Source organism: Protopterus annectens, chromosome 4.part1 (assembly GCF_019279795.1).
Source record: "Protopterus annectens isolate FY-2018-M chromosome 4.part1, PAN1.0, whole genome shotgun sequence".
In the NCBI taxonomy this organism is placed as follows: domain Eukaryota; kingdom Metazoa; phylum Chordata; order Ceratodontiformes; family Protopteridae; genus Protopterus; species Protopterus annectens.
In genome coordinates, this window is record NC_056734.1 from 641,779,383 (window position 1) to 641,797,668 (window position 18,286).

The window sequence follows — 18,286 nt, forward strand, 5'->3', positions numbered from 1 at the left end:
GCAGCTGATTGGAATATAAATACAAGTTGATTTCTGGGGGTGTTGATTTCATGACAGGCGGGGCTGGGAGGTACTTGGCTCACTAGGGCTTGAATGGTCTCAGTAAAGAAACGGTTAAAACTGTCAGAGGCTTCCTCGGAAGTTTTATCAATGGAGGCTGTGGAGACTGGGGTGAAAGTTTTTCCAGGATGTAATAGTTTATTTATACCTGTCCAGAATTTCTGAGGCATGTTATGATTTATTTCCTGTAGATTATAATAGTATTTTTTTTTGTCTAGTAGAATGGATTTTTTTAGTGACGTTCCTAAATTTGCCTATATTTAATGTGGTCTTGGGGGTCTTTAGTAGTTCACCATAATGCCCATGCCTTACTTCTGAGGGTGATTTTCTGTTTAGACTCTTTGGAAAGCCATGGTGCAGTTTTTGCCTTAGTTCTTGTTGAACGTACGGGTGCATAAGAATCAAGGATTTCTAGGAATTTGTTGTTAAAGTATGCGACTGCTTCATCTAAGGTGAGGTGTCTTAAAATTGACCCTTTACATGAGTTTAGCTCTTACTGGAATTTGGTGGGGTTAAAGTATTTTTTGTTTCTTACCATTCTAAGTAAGGGTTGTTGGGGGTTAATGGCTTTGTGCTTAATAATATATGTGGGAAGGTGATCGCTTAGGTTAAAAGGGAGGGTCCCAGAGGCATACAATTGGGGATGACTATTTATACGTACCCAATCAAGTATGCTTTCTTTTTGGTTTGGTTTTCCTATCCAGATAGGGGTTGTGATGACTTGTGAGAATGCATGCAGGTTGACATGGGTTGTTGGGAAGTCTGAGGAACAGGTATTCCAGTTTATGTTGAGGTCTTCGAGTAGTATGGTTTCTTGGGAGTAGTGACATGTTAGCCAGTGAATGGTATCTTCAAGTGTGGCTACATTATTACCTGAGGTAATATACATGCAGATGATATAAATACATTTATTTTTATTAATTTGTAGTTTGGTGGCAAGAATCTCTGAGTTGTTAATTTGAGGTGGTTGTATAGCTTCAATGGTGACGTTCGATGCAGATTTATATAGAACAGCTACCCCACCCCCTTTCCTGGAAGCACGATCCAGCCTAATATGTTATACCCAGGTGGTAGCACTTCATTGTCTGTAATGCTAGGTTTTAACCAGGTTTCAGATAAACAAAGAATCTCAGGGGAGTGGATAGCTAGGGGTGCATGGAGTTCATGTACCTTGTTGTTAGTACTTCTAATGTTAAGGTGACAGGCCAAGAGAGAGTTAGCTGGCCTATCAATTATAGGCTTATAACTTTATATACATTTTCTTTAATTTTTTTCTTGATGTTGTCTCACACTATGATTAATCCGTTTGTCCAGCTTGCTTATTTCAGTTTTCAAAGTTGTAGTTTGACCTCTCTTCCATTTCTCAGACTTTTTTTGTCTCTCACCTTAAATAGATATCTTGTTCTTATGGAAATATATCCCCCTGATGTTGTATGCCTAGAACCTGATGTTAAACATTTTTTTTTTTTTGCACTCAAACAATTTATAGGGGTTGATATTTTGCAGCATTACATCAGTCTGCGGAGACGCCATAGTATATGATCACAGAAAAGTGCAGGGAAGGCGGGATTCCCTTTACTGCACTGCAGTGTGATCTCAAAATTGGTGTATATATAAAGCTGTTGGGTTGAGGGATGTGCAGGCGGACTAGCCCACTGCAAACATATTTATTTATTTATTGTAATTTGATGTTTTGGGAGTCTTTGGACTGTGGTTCCACTGATGCTTGACGCATTGTTTCTTTGATTAGTTGTCAAAAACTCATATAGATTGATGGATAGACAGATAGATAGGTGCATTGCATACAAACATTCATACATACATGTATACACAGACAGATAGATGTTACAGTGTGCTGAATATAAGACAGATTTTACAATGTGCTGAATACAGCAAAATGTGGAGTATACCTTTAATAGTATGTAACAGGTCCGGGAAATAACAACCGCAGCTGCTGAAATGCTGTTTTTAATATAAAACACACACCTTTTGATGAAGTCTCCTTTTTATTGAGATGAAAGTGCTCAAAAACTTTGTGTGTTTTATATTAAAAACAGCATTTCAGCAGCTACAGTTGTGGTTTCTCGGACCTTTTACATTTTATTTGTTTTCCATGGTGTTTCTACCTTTAATAGTATGCAAAGTGAATGGAGTATGGGGCATTCTCACAGCACTTCAACCAGGAAGATGACTGCATTATTTAACTGATTGCCATTTGCTGCTTTGTATAAAAAGCTGTAGTAAAACATCAAGAATTCAGGAAGTGAGTTCCATTTATAGAAGTTCAACACTGAGTAAGCATGGACCTAATAGTGGAATTGCCAGACCTGCTTTGGTTTTTTGTGGATGTCAATTTCTGTTGCTGTTGCTACTAAGGTCTTACAGGGACTGCAGCAGTGATTGTAAGAGGGTTGCTTATTGAAAGGTCTGTTCAGGAGTGCATGTGTCTGGTGCACATAACCTAGGATACTATTAATTTTTATGTAAAAAGCCAAATGAAATATACCTTTTTGTCCTGCTCTTTTATTGGATTTGCAGAAATAAATGTGTTTTTATAAGTCTGTCTCCAGTGTCACTTGGAAATGCCTCCAGTATGGGTGGATGAAGCTCAAACTGCCAATGATCAGAATCATCAGACTGCAATCCACCCCTCCCCCCAAAAAAAAAAAATCATCAAAAAATGTATTATTCCTTACAATGCCACACTGCCCACTGGCAAATGCTCAGCCTATTTGGGCTAATAATTCCCTGTAAGGGCATGCAGTGGTGTAGCAATTAGCATTGTCACCTCACAGCAAGAGGTTTTCTGGTTCAGTTCTTGTCTGGGGTGCCTACTGTGCAGAGTCTGCATGGCCTCCCTGTGTTCATGTGAGTTTCCTCCGGGTGCTCTGTTTTTCTCTAACACTCCAAATTCATGCATCAGGTAGATTAGACACTCTAAATTGTCCCTCGGTGTGAGTGTGTGGTATGGATGAACTACCGCAGCAGGTTAGTCACCCAGCGGTGTAAACCTTGGATCTAGATGATGGATACTGTTGAAGTGACACCCCAACCCCATGTACAAAAATAGAAAAAGGGTTTGAGGATGGATGGATGGGTTGATTAAATTCCCCATGAAATTGCTAATATTTCCTGTAAAGCTGCTGTCATTTCCGATGTTTTCCTGAGACATTTCTGCTGATGATTCTTGTGGACTTACCAACAGGACTGTTTTCTCCTTGTTGTTTTCTTTTGTGTTTCATTGTACATAAAACCTTAGAGGATCTCCTTAGAACATGTGTTAAATGCAGGGTACAGACTGACAAGAAACTACTGCAACTGCAGTAGCATCTGGTTGGAGTATCTAGTACCTACCCCCTGAACTATGCCTGCCAAAAAGAAGTTAACTTGTGAAGATGACCTGCAATTCTACTTACTGGCATTCTGACAATATGCCACCAAAGAAAATCAACAGAAGTCAGAATGGGTGAAAATACTGTCATCCCAGCTGACGGAACAGGCAACAAAGTCATTTATGGACATGGAGGGAACTGATGATATAATCCAAAAAATATATATATAAGAAAGAACATTAGACTATACTGGGACAACAAGTGCAAACCATCCCATCTGACAACTGGATTTTTAATGTTGATAAACTGGTAAGAGCTCAAGTGTGTTATTTAAAATATTTCTAAGTTATGGTTAGAACCTGATAGCAACAGTAAAGAGAAAATATTAGAAATGTTATCAAAACACAGATTTTAAACAGGTTTGCTTGTAACATAAGAAAACAGGTATTTCAAAATTATGTCAAGAACTCGTGACAGCATAACAACATTAATAGGTTTATCTGTCATTACACAATGTTTAAAATAAATTGTCTATTTCTAAGTCTAAAGTTGCAATAAGAAACTTCACATCTTCTGTGAAACAAAAAGTACTAATTAATGGGTTAACCTCTTTTAATTTTTTTTTTGGGGGGGGGTCACATTCGTAAATTCTGTTCCATCAATGTGTAAACTGATGCTACTTGCTACAAGTGAAGTTGGTCCTAAACAGTGTGAAGGAATTACAGATGGAATAACTGAGTCAGCATTGTGATGTTTTTTAAAACCATGCCAGTGAATTGCACTGTATTTTCAGAAAGGAAAGAATTTAAAGATCCGCTACACCATGACAGCATGATTACCAGTGTCATGTGACCCTTGATATGTAAAAATAAGATGAGGAACAAGTGTGACGTGGAGATAATGCATATTCATGATGATAGAAAGAAATATCCTCTCACATTTTGAAATTCAAAGAGTTCTATGAAAAAAGTCCTCTTGCACTAACAACTGACATGACTTGGGATGCCATATTAGAAAAGATTTTCTGCATTTTAAAACACTGCCAAAATGTGAGAGGGGAATAAATGTATAACATTAGTGTAGCAGGCTGATACTCTTAAGAGCAATGTAAAACAACAGCTTGATACAGCTTTTGTGAAAAAGAATAGGGGAAGAGCAGCTCAGTGACATGCAGAAGTCCAAAATCAAAACCAGTAGAAAGGAGTTTGAATAAAAACTGCAACATGGACTAGAATACTTTTATGCCTGGAGAGGAAAAAGGATCATGACTGTTACCAGGAAACTGCCCCAATGATACAGCAACAGAAATGCAATAATAGTTGTCAATATAGAAAGTGAAAGTGAATGGACAGGAAACTAAAGTAAAAATCCATGCAACAAGCTTAACGTCCGAAAAAGGACTTGCAAGAAGTGCTGGCACAGAAATAGAAAGGACAATGAAGAAAGTTACATGTGTCAGAACCGAGAGAACAGATTGAGTATTAAAAGTAAGACTGGTAGGAAGAGGTGGCGTTCTGAATTAATTTCTGTTAATGTCAAGTACAAGACTCAGACAAAGGCAGACTCTAAGTAATAGCTGTCATTAAGTAAGGAAAATATTAAAACTAAAGTTAATTGTTTTTGTTTTGAGATACATTTTACAGAGGAAAGGCAACTCAGAGAAGGAAAAGAAATGTAAGTGGTTTTCTTAGCTTGCTTTTAGAGCAAGAGAAACCTGAAAGAAAAAAAACACACAAAAGAATTGTGTATAGATAACACAGAAAGTAAAGCAGAAGATGAGTCTTGTCTGCTACAGCAATTTGTAGGTGGAAACATGGAAGAAGCTGCAGTACCAATGTATACCAGAGAATCTCTATCTGGATTACAGCTAATGAAATCTTTATTGAGTACAAAAAGAAACTCTATCAAGCATTTGTTATAAATGCATGGGAGGGCTAAAATAATAGGATATGATATACAGACAGCACCTGTCGTGACATATAGACTGACAATATAGAAGGTATAGGAGTCACAGACACAATTAGTAAGTGAAGTTAACAAAAATTTCCTCAAACCAGATGTGATAGAATAGTGACAGCATGAGAAGAGCAGCCCACTAGTGCTAGTTCCTAGTCCTGATGGAGGTGTCGTTCTATAGTATTAATAACTTGAAATGGTTTAGGTTCATAGGCTAACAACCATATGGAGCCTTTTAAGCCTAACCATGCTTCTAAAAGGTGAGAATGAAATCCTCTGCCTTGTGTCTGCGCTAAAAAATAATAAAAATAATATTATACAATGACTGGCCATTAACATTTGAAAACAAGCACGCTGATTGGCCAGTCCAACCAATGTGTCCATTGTAAATTGAGCATATATCAATGGGAATAGGTCCAGTCACTTGGACTATCTTCCATAAATATATGCTATCATTATTTTAGGTTTTTTTCACCATAAAAAATAATAAAATTAGAAATCTGGACAATGTGGAGGTACGAGAGAGACAGAACAGAGAAAATACTCAGAAAATCAGGTACGCTGTTCAAAACTAAAGAAATGTACCTGATTTTCTTTGTATTTTTCTCGATCTTGTCTCTCTCATACTCTAAAGTGCCCGGATTTCACCTTTAAAAAAAAAAAGAGCAAAGGAGACCATCCTTTCTCCATCTCTTCCTTTTCAAAGCACTGATGTACTGCATAAGCGTGGGAATGTAAGTCCTATGTGCATGCAAAGTATATAAAAAAAATCAGTAGGATATCTAATGAAAGCAGAACACCACGGTGCTGTTATACAAAAACATTATTTATGAAAAGTAAGTAATTTTTTCTTAAATAAGATCATTGTATAATAGCAATAATCAGTTCCTGGGTGTGGTATATTTAAGATTTACCCACAATTGGCTTTGTTTAATAACTTGGTTTCACCTTCATGATTAAACCACACCAACCATGGGTAAATATCCAATATATCACACCCATATCATCTTTTGTTGCTATAATAATTGATGAGTCGATACAGAACCAAGGAAAGGCCAGATATTTGGCAATCACTAGATTGAAGGGATATTGATTTATACCATTTATGCCCTCTGTCAAATTAAAAGCAGCCTTTATAACACCTAATGATCTGCTTCAAGGCATAGTATTGCCATTTGGCCAACACATAACTTAAGCTACAGAAGCCTCAATCATGATATGCTGTGGCATACCTGGATGGCAATGTTATTTATTCAGAGGACAGGCTTTCTATTAAGAATCCATTCCATCTATGGATACATCAGCGAATGACAGACTTAGGAGCAGTGCTATCCAAAGATGTACAAGGTAAGGGGTACCCTCTGTGCTATATCAGCAGAAATATAAACAATGACATATAAAAAGATATTCAGCCATAGCTGAAGAATGCCAAGCCATATGAATATCTTTGTATTACTTAAAAAAAAACTACTTAATGGATAAGCATTTCAACTTGGAAACTATCTATGCTATTTACAATAGCTGAGTCAACAGACAGATGGATTTACTAAGTTGTATTAATGGGTGCTATCCATCCACCCCTTCCAAAATTCAGTGACTCACATATCCTAGACAAGCTGATAGGGATGGTAATGGCTGTTGAGAACTTCCAGTCCACCATGGTGAGAACAACCTGATGTTCCTATGTTGGAACAGGTATATTTTTAACATGCTAGGTAGAGCAAAATGTGAAATGTGCCTTTAAAAGAATGTAGTGGTGGTGCTACAATAGCATTGTCGCCTCACAATAAGATGTTGTCCTGTTTGATTTTCAGTTAGAGCATCTTCTGTGTGGAGACATGCGTGAATGGGCGTACCTTCGTTGAAGGTTGTGCGTCAGGGCCAGCAACTTGGCACGTAAAAATCTACTGCCAATCATTAGCGTCCGGAGTTCCACTGTGACAACCCCTAACTGGGAAGAGCTGAAAGACACAACAACAAACAGTGACTGGTGTATGGAGAAGTCCTGCACTATTTGTGCCAGGAAACTGAATGCATTAGCTAGTTATTTGCCATTTGCTGCTTACATAAAAGACTGTGGTTAAACAGTGAAGTAAGGTTCTCATTCAGGGGGCTGCTCTACATATGCTTGAGGAGAAATTGATCAAGCAGCAGTAACTCTCAGAAAAAAAGGCAAACAACATAATGTAGAATGCTTTTTCACATAGGAAATCATTGATGGTGCAATTTCTAATTGTGTTGCATCAATGATTTATTTTTTTAGGGAAACTTCTCCCTTCTTTGAGTTTTTGTGACTATGGAGATGGTATATATAAGTTCAGAGGTTCAGAAGAAATGAAGGTTCCCCACATTGTAAAGTGCAGGGCAGCCTGCCCCCTACAAAAAAAAAGAAAACAAAAGCTAAAAATGTTTTTTCACAATTTTGGTTCTTAGACATGTTTTTTCATTCTTTTGAAACATCGACTTTAAGGAGATCAGAGTGGGGAAAGCCTAGCATAACACAAAGCTGTAGGATTCATGGAGTTGCCAGCCTAGTCAGAGCTTTCTGTGTGTGCAGGAATACTTTAGGTACTGCTACAGCTGAGGAGGAGACATGGGGGGGTTTCAGTAGTGATTGTTTTTTTTTTTGAAGAGCTGTACAGAATTAAACTTATTTGGAGATGCTCGCAAGCCGAGTGAGCAGTACTTTTTTGTCCTGTTCCTTGTTTGGAACTTCAAAAATAAACCTGCGTTTTTGTAAATCAGCCTCCAAGTGTCTCCTTGGAATAGTAATGCACACTTAAATAATCTGCATGGCTGATAAACAGTCATTACTTACTGGCTACAATGGATGAAATTCGAATGCAATGATAGATCACTTACAAAGGAAGGGATTTGAATGGGAGAGCCAGATGCAAAGGCCATTTGAAAATGGTGGTTAATCAAAGCAAATACAACTTGAAGAAGTGAAAGAGGAAGTAGAGCAATGTATTAGCAGAGAAAATTACTCATTGATTCAGTTAAATGTTGAAAACAATGAAGATCTTTCACAAAACAAATTGTCACAATCATTTCAAAGCCAATATATTTCCACATAGGAGCAGAAAGAACAGGAAGCACAAACGGTAGAAGAAACTCTTGATTAGGAAGAAAATAATTTAAGGGAAAATCTGATGTATTTGATAGAAATTGATAAATACAATAATATGTATGAGAGACAGAGGGTGCTAAAAGTGAATAAGACACAGATTGTCAACAAAGTAATAACCCAAATTAATAAAGTAATTTGAACTATAATGTGAGATCCATATGCTATAACAGAAATTAACAGAAGTGATTACTGTGCAATAAAGTTAATAACAGACAAGGTGATACCAAGAAAGTATAAATTAGTAAGGGAAAATAAAGGAGCAAATAAATTACCACTATGAAAGTGCCAATTAGAAACATTTATGAAACAGCTAAGAAAAGAAACATCATTATTGGAAGAACAGAGGAAAATAAATCTCTCTAAAAAAAACGCTATTAGAAAAGTGGCTGAGCAAAACAAAAAACACAACATCAAAATAGATAAGGATTTGAGTTACACTATATCTAACATTAAATTAAAAATTTCTGAGCAGGCTGAAAAACTCAGAAGACACACTGAGAAATATACAAAAAAGGATACAAAGCAAATAGTTTAGGGATGACCCAAAAGAATTCTACATGGACCTAGGAATTAGAAGAGAAACACTCTGGAGGAATATCTATAAGGCGGACGTCATAGAGATCCTGTTATAGAGGACAATTTTGGATATATTTTTTTCACCATGGGATTATTAATACCATGGAAGTAGATTACTTGGAATACTCTATGCCATATAGGGCTGGTAATTGTTCTGTCGTTCTACTTTTTTATCCAACTGTTTTAGACATATTACCATTAAAAAGTACATATTCTTTTATCAGGTCTTGGGGACACCTCTTTTTGAATAACTGGCTTAGATGAGGCCCGCTATGCATTGCAAAAAAAAAAAAAAAAAAAACTTCTCAGTCAGGATTACCAGTTTTATATGTTCAGCCTTCTACAGTCATGAGCACACTGCATCAGACAGATTCTTCTAGTTTATCCAAAATACCTTTATTACAGATTTATTTTCACTTTGTAATTTTTCTTTCAGTGAAAAGGAAACTTAATATGTCTTACTTTTATCCAAACCACAATGTGAAACAAATGTAACTCAAGAAATGTGTCTGTCTTTCAACAGTGGCTATTTTCAACAAAACAATTTAATGGTATAGCTCATAGCTTTGCTGTCCAATAAAGCTTGGTTCTGTAGTTCTGAGCTTGGAGTACCTTCTGCAGCAAAAGGTCCCCCTTGTTTATGGAATCATGTTCTTCACTAAATATTTTGGCCTGCCTATACTTGTGAATAGTCACTATAAGAAATTTTCCTGCTAGGTTATAGTTTCACTAGAGGCTAGGATGTCATATATAATCTGACGAATGAAGCCCTTTAAGTTTAGTTTTATTTAACTGCTTTCACTCAACACTGTTGTATAACCATTGCATTTGGAACATCTGTTTAAAGTACAAAACTGCATCTTTTAGACACAGGATGAAATGTATTTTAACACCTTGAAACTAACTTTTCCACTGACATCACATAATTACTTTCATATGAGATATGAGCATTTTTGATGATTTGTTTATAACTTTATATACTGTATGTTCAATAGCATGGAGAAAATCTAGGGCCATGGGAGAATTACCATATACTGAGTCAGTTTTGACATTACTTTCCTGTCACCAAGCACAGTCTTATAACTTTGCAGTTTTCAGTGCTCCCCAAAAATATAAAATATAGATGGCACCCACTGGACATCCCTGATAAACAAAGGAGATCTATTACATGTTTCTTCTTGTTAATGGCACCTCCAGTAATAAATCCTATGAATCAAAAAAGAGATAGTAGAGACTACTCATATGCATTTTAATGAGGTGTATAATGCACACAGAGTATATTGTTTAGCAACAATAAAAAGAAGTAACGAAAAGTAATAAACTAAAACATGTATTGATACAATGGATATCAACTGTGGCAACTTAGTTAATATAGTGTGTCACATAAAAACTGCTCAGTGGTTCAGTATTTAGTTTTCAACATCTGCAACAGAACGCTTTAAATTCAGACAGCCATATGACTTCATTTGCAAGCTGCTATAATTTAGATTTAAGATGTTTTTATATTTCATTACTTCTTTTGCAAAGTATCCTATTTATGTTTAAATTCAAGACTATGAAAAACAAAAAGAAAAAAAGTGTTAAATATTATGTCTTGAACTTTAGTGTTACTTTGCCAATGAACAGTAAGCCTTTGACCTTGCATTTCCACATCATTAATCTGAATCTGACAATGCTATAGCAGAGAATCATAGCTGAATACCTTTTCATTTATGGAATATGTTAATGACTCTAGGATGGCTGGGTGGAACATGCAGTTATCTCTAAATGCATTCACTCATTATTTTGTGGCAACTGCATGGAGACTACGAAGGGGTGGATTATGTGATTTTCTGTGACATTTGTAAAATAACCAGATACCACGGGATTTGTTTCTGCCTCCAAACAATTATGATTTATTGTTGTTGCTTGGACTCATTGAGCAATTTATAACTTTAGAGAAGCCACATTGTCAAAACTACTGCCTGTGTATCTGATGTGGGTATGCCTATGTCTAATATCATCTGCAAAATATTACATTTTTATTACTTGTTCCTTAGTTTGCTCTTGCTGTCCTACGGATTGCTTTCGAATGTTCATCATGGAGCTCAGGTTGTTACATCACAACTTTACTTCAGAACCAAAATGAACTGAAACTTAACTTTATGTTGGCAAAGCGTATCAATTCTGATAGATAAATAAATAAATAAATACATTTATTGGCATTTGTTTGATGACTAGAGTAAGATCACTACATTCCTCACTAGAACTGATCTTATTGCTTCTTCATTTTTGTCTTTTTAACTGAATTTCTCCTTGAAGACTTTCACTTTGGTATGGAAAAAGTGCTGTGGGAGCGATACAGGTATATTTTTGCAGGTTACTCCTGTATATTTACACTACATATTTTTCTGCTGAAGCAGTCATTTGCTGATTCAAAGGCATTTCCTTTTATACAATAATGTTTCACTTTCCTGAGACTGAAATGTTGCGTCTTTCGGCTTTTCCCGGTTAGGGGTTGCCACAGCGGAACTCCGGTCCGCTAATGATTGGTAGTTGATTTTTACATGCCGAGTTACCAGCCCTGACACACAGCCTTCAACGAAGGTACGCCCATTCACGCATGTCTCCATGCAGTATACACTCTAGCTAAGAATCAAACCGGACAGCGTCTTACTGTGAGCCGATAACGCTACCGCAGCACCATCACCGTGGGTATAATAAGGCTAATAAATGTAACACATTCAACAGTCTGTTGTTGGCATGCATATTCTGAGAGTTAAATAAGAATTTTTTTAGAAATTTATTCTGTAGTGACTCTTTTTAGTGTAACATTCCTTTTCCTTGATTCGTTGCCACTATTATCTTGTTTTCAGTTTGTGAGATCACATTTCTACTATTTCATATTTATTTTTGCAAAACATTAAAGGAACATTTGGCACACACAAACAGAATATTGCTTCACAGTTTTCCACATATATATTTTTTTTATAATGCTACATTAAACATTTGAATGTTAAAATCAAAACAATAACAAACCAAAGTCATACTACAATGATGACGACAATGCTTTTAAAGTTCTCCATCTATATATCGAACAAATAACTATTAAATAATATAGCAGCAAGTAAACTCCAAGCTATGAGTAATGCTGCCGCATATCAATAAACAAACATTTTAAATACCACCACATTGCCTTTTATGTGAATAATACTGCAGACCGGAAGATCATGCTTAGCAGTATTCAAGTTTTGCAAGTCAGCAGCTACAACAAATTTGCTTAATTTGGACAGTGCAACATTAAAACTGCTCTCATTCTCCACAATTCAAATTATAAGTATTATTTAAAAAATACGGTGCTTGCAGATCTCATCTACCTTACAGCACTGTTTAGCTTACACAATTATAAATGTTTAACTTTTATAACATACTCATCTGTCTTATCATGATTATTGAAAACTAAAATGTTTTGTCCCATGCCAGCCTGTCCATATCTATCAACACCACAAGAACCCCTCCATTTTCTCCACCTTACCTGACTTCAGCAGTCCAACTTGCCCCTAATAGGGATCTCACTATTGCAGAAGGATTTCATATCCGTAAGCACAGCTCTTCTTTAATACTGAGTGCAGGGATAGGAGTAGAGTGAGAAGAAGATACTGGCTGGCCATTATATTTGAGAAGATGTTTTTTCCTTATGTCCAGAGCTTTTCTAAACAATCCTTTCTTGATTTGTGGTTGAGTGTGCAGTGGCCTGGTAAAGAAACATTTTTTTTGAATTTATATTTTATTTTTTACCACTGTTTTTCACTGTTTGTAGGAAGGAAGGGATAGCATGCAGAAAATATTTACTTTTATTTTTATTTTGTTGTTTTACCTTTAATTTTCACTGTTTGTTGATAGAAAGGGATAGGTTTTAGACAGACAAACTCCAGCCATAACAAGGGGCCTAGTCAGCTATAAATTCATGAAGACTGCAGACAGGGCAATCCAGAGCTTATCTAAACAGTCCTGTCTTGGCTTGTCATTGACTGTGCAGTTACCTGGTAAGAGAAATTTTATTTCAATTTATATATTTTACCACTGTTTTTCACTGCTTGTAGGAAGCAAGAGATAACTTGTAGACGAGATTTACTTTGATTTATATTTTGTTGTTCTACCTTTAATTTTTCATTTATATTTTGTTATTCTACCTTTAATTTTCACTGTTTATTGTTAGAAAGGGTTACATTTTATACAGGCTAATTCTAGCTCTTCCAAGATGCCTAGTCACATATAAATTCAGACAGACTGCAGAGAAGACAATCCAGAGCTCATCTCAACAATCCTGTCTTGGTTGTGATTGACTGTGCAGTTGCCTGGAAAGATGTTTTATTTCAATTTATATTTTTTACAAGTGTTTTACACTTTTTGTAGGAAGGGAGGGATAGCTTGCAGACAAGATTTACTTTAATTTATTTTTTATTGTTTTATCTTTAATGTTTGTTGTCTGTTGTCAGAAGGGTATACATTTTAGACAGGCTATCCCAAGGGGCCTAGTCAGCTATAAATTCATGCAGACTGCAAAGAGGACAATCCAGAGTTTATGTAAACAATCCTGTCTTGGTTTGTGAGCGACTATGCAGTTTCTTAGTAAGAGATGATTTTATAATTTGATATTTTATTTATTGCCACTGTTTTTCACTGTTTGCAAGAATAAAGGAACAGGTTATAGACAAGAAAATTTACTTTATTAATATTTTTGTTTCACTTTAAATTTTCACTGTTTGTTGTTAAAAAGGGATAGGTTTTAGACAGGCAAATTCTAGCCACCCAAGAGTCCTATTCAGCTGTAAATTCACATAGACTACAAAAAGGATAATCCATACCTTATCTAAATAATTCTGTCTTGGTTTGTGATTTATTGATATTTACTTTTAAAAAGCAGTGTGACTGTTAGTGATAGTAACAGAAAGGAATTTCAACTTTTATGTGACTTTCACAACTTGTACAATCAGAGCAACAATTTTGCTGTATTTAATTTAATATTTAGTTGTATATTGTTTGTGTGATTTTTCTCATAGAAGTTTATGTAAATTTTATTTGAATTCTGTGGTAACTAATTATGATTATTCTTTGCTTTTGGAATTCTTTATTCTTTTGCAGTTGAATATGGATTCCTTAAGTGAGTATGCCATTAATGATTTGCTAAAGCACAAGTATCTTGTACAGTGTAATAAATGCTATGTATATTTAAAGCTAACACCTGACAACACTGGTAATCTGTATTCCTCATATCAAATGTTGGATGATTTGCTTAATGTTATCATTAGTAGTAGATCTTGACTTACTGACTATGATTACACTTGTGCAATTGGCACCGCTTGGAGAGCTGTTGTTACATATATTAATGACTGAGCTAATGAGATAAATAATGCTAGGCAAAGACCAAATAGAGCACATTTAGGAAAGGAAGTATCTGTTCTTTGTAAAGATCACTCAACTCCTATTAAACAAAATAATATGACTGACAACTCTGGAAATCTCAATGCAAGTATTTATCAGTCTGAGGATTCAGAGCATATATAAGAAAATAAAAAAAGAAAGCAAGGGAGAAGTGCACAACAAATAACAAGGAAGAGAGAGGAACTACTAAATGGCTGTAAAGCAAAGAAGTATACAGAAATGACACTACAATGTTATATAATACACAGATTACAGGGAATTATAACATTTTTCTATCAGAAAGCCTTCATTCTATGGAAGAAGGCATCATTTTCCCAAAAGAAATGGTAGAAAAAAAGAGGCAAGGGCTGGATAAAAAGGAAATATAAAAACTGAATGTGGAAGGGTTGATCATAAGAGGTTACTAGTCTATTGAACCAAAGGTTATTTCAAGCCTAGCCATTTCACCCAAATATAATACCATAGATACTCTAGTCAATACCCAGGAGAGGAAGATAGTTATGAGACCTTATGAGATCTGTGATTATTACATGTTCATTGATAACACCAATGGTTGTGTAACTGTGACAACTCTGGAACATATAACAACTATTGGAGTGTATAGACCACCAAAATTAAGTTCTGATGACTTAAAGGAATAAATATGTTTCTTGCCTGAAGCATATGAAGGAAGAATAATAGTGGCTGGGGAATTAAACTTACCAGAAACAGACTGGAATATAATTAATTCAACAACATTAGTAAGGAAATTATTTGCAACATATGTTCAGGAAAAACAATTGCTTCAGATTGTAAAAAAACGCCTAGCAGGGAAAAAAACATGCCAGACATTGCTTGTATTTCTAAAGAAATTATTGTTACTTCATGTCAAGTTTTACCATTGCTGGTGTGCAGTGATCATAGAGTTATAAAAATTAATTTGATGCTAAATAATTCTGCTAGACTGAAATCAACAATGGACAGAATATTAATAGCAGATTATATGGAAGCAAAACAGTCACTATGTAAAACTAATTGGAGTGATGCATTCAGGGAAAACTGGAGAAGGAATGTGGAAAGTTTTGAAAGAGAAATTGAATGCAAAACATGTTTAATATAAATATCTATGCACACAAGGTCAGAAGAACATATTTCCATATGAAGAAAATACTTGATTAGGGTGAGATACAAAAAAATATAAGAAATGGAAAAGAGGTCAAACTACAGCTCTGAAAACTGAAATAAACAAACTGGGCACAGAAATTAAATGTAGTATGAGACAAAATCAAGAACATTTTGAAGATAATTTATATAAAGATATTGAGCATAACAGGAATCCATTTTATACATGCATAAGATGTAAAAGGAGTAAAGACTTACAAATTGATAAACTGTATATAGACTAAAATTTATTCTCAGACACAACATATTATATGTATAGTTACAAAATCTGAAGCAAAGCAGTTTGGCTCAAGAAAGAGGGTGATAGTTTGTCTTAGTGACAACCAGGTAACTTTAGAAACTGAAATCAAATCAGATTATATTGAAAAAGAACTAAGCACAGGGAAGAAATAGAATTAGTAATAACATGAGAACACTTCATCAAGAACTTATAGTACCATATATCTGTATTGACTAGGTCATATACATATGGGGAAGATCCTCAAGAATGGACATATACTCTTGTTAAACATGCATTTAAAGTAAATGGGTTGGGGAAGACCAACCCAGAGTCATACAGACTCTCAGGTTTATTTCCATGTTTTAGAAAAATAATGGATAAGGTAACATTGGATAAGTTATTGTCAAAAATGGAAAGCCTGGGACTTGAAACCCTATATCAACATATATATGTTGAAAATAGATCTATTACCACCTGTCACGTGATGATCTATAACAATATAGCTAAGAATCAAATATTGTGCTGTGATGGAATATATATAGATTTAACTTCAGCATTTGACAGGGTCATACACAAAACACTCATCAATAAATTAGAACATCTAGGTATTGATGTACTCTTGATAAGGTAGATAGTTGCATGGCTTATAAATAGGCCATGGCAAGTATCATACATCATTTGGAAAGGTGAAATTCAAGGTTACAGTCAGAGTGACCCACAGGGCTCTGTCCTAGGCTTATACGTGTTTAGATTGTATCTTTCAGATGTATTTTTTTTACCTGAAGGATTCTACAGACTGTGTGCAAATGTTTCAAAATTGGGTAAACTGATTACATGTGTCACAGATAGGGCATATCTACAAAATAATTTGTCTAAATTGACCATTTGGGCACAGGAGAATAATATGCTGATAAATGCTTCAAAACTAAGCATATGAGATCCGGGTGACATACTAAAAGGCGCATATTTGATACAGCACACAGTAATTGAAACTGTAGATTAATTTAAAGACCTGGGTGTATGGGTAAATCCAGCTTTGAGTTTTTCTAATCATATCAACCAATTGATTAATGATAGTTATAGAACTATGGTTTATATAAAAAAAGTTTATTCTAGGAAATCATAAATAATGAAATCAGTGTTAGTTAGATTAGACTCAAACTTGAATAAAGAAAAAATATGTAATACTTTTAAGAAACCTCATATCCATATGATCATATAAGTCTGCAGCAAATAACTTTGTAAGTTTCACCTTTAAAAATAAGGGATCGATTGTATAAGAGAATGCCCCAGTTCTCTCTATTGTTCATTTCCTCAGACAGATTAATTATTCAAATACTGATAACCATAAAGTCATTTTATAAAGTTCATGTTTTTGACTAGTATTACTTTTTAATTACAGATATAGCGACAGTAACTTTATTAACCTTTTTCTAGAATCTTCATTTTAAGAGAGATTGATACTTTTTCTTGATAACTAAGTTTAATAATCACAGCATCACATGTGATAATTGGGTCTTATTGGCCTTTCTAAAGACTCTCAAGGCCTGTCCCTATTTGATAACTATGCTGGGTTTTCAGAAGATTAATAGTCTTCAACATATATGTGCTGCCATTTTTAGGACGTTTCTCCTTTGAGACTTGTGATTATCAGTTATTGTTCCAATATATAACTAACTTCAGAGAGTAAATTTATTAAAAGACTTCTGAAGGACCAAGGATACAGAATGCTATATCCTGAAAATATAATGAGTAACTAAAGAAAGTGACTTTTCATACTAAGATCTATAGATCATCTGAGAAAAAAATAGGATATAGCAATTACCTCATAGCAAGAAGAAGCATATATCACTAACCAAGTGATTTGTCCATCAAAAAGTAAAATAAGAAAATAAAAATGTACAGACAGAGTAATTACATTATTCTGCCCTGCCTGGAGCTGGGGCTATTAACTGGTTTAGAGTTGTGCATAATTCAGCATCTTGAGTTCTAGGCATCCTAAGCTGCAGTATGATGGGAACTCCACTTCAAAAAGGCAATATATTTACATGTGACAAAACATTGTTTGCAGAGATGGGGATTGCCTTCCTTGTACTAACCTGCTGTGACTGTCTAAATGAAATAACGTTCTAAGCATTGTTGATATGGGCATGGAGGGTATTTGAAAACATTGTTAGTAGGGATGTTTTCAAATACTCACACTCCAAGTTCCTAAGCACCCTGGAGAATATTAGGGTCCATCCTAACAGTCTCATACTAGGCGACTTCAACTACTCCATTAACTGGGTAAACTACTCATAAAATATTAGGGTCCATCCTAACAGTCTCATACTAGGCGACTTCAACTACTCCATTAACTGGGTAAACTACTCATGTACCAATACACTTGCCTAACGTTTCCTGGAATTCTTTAATTCCAAAGCCCTG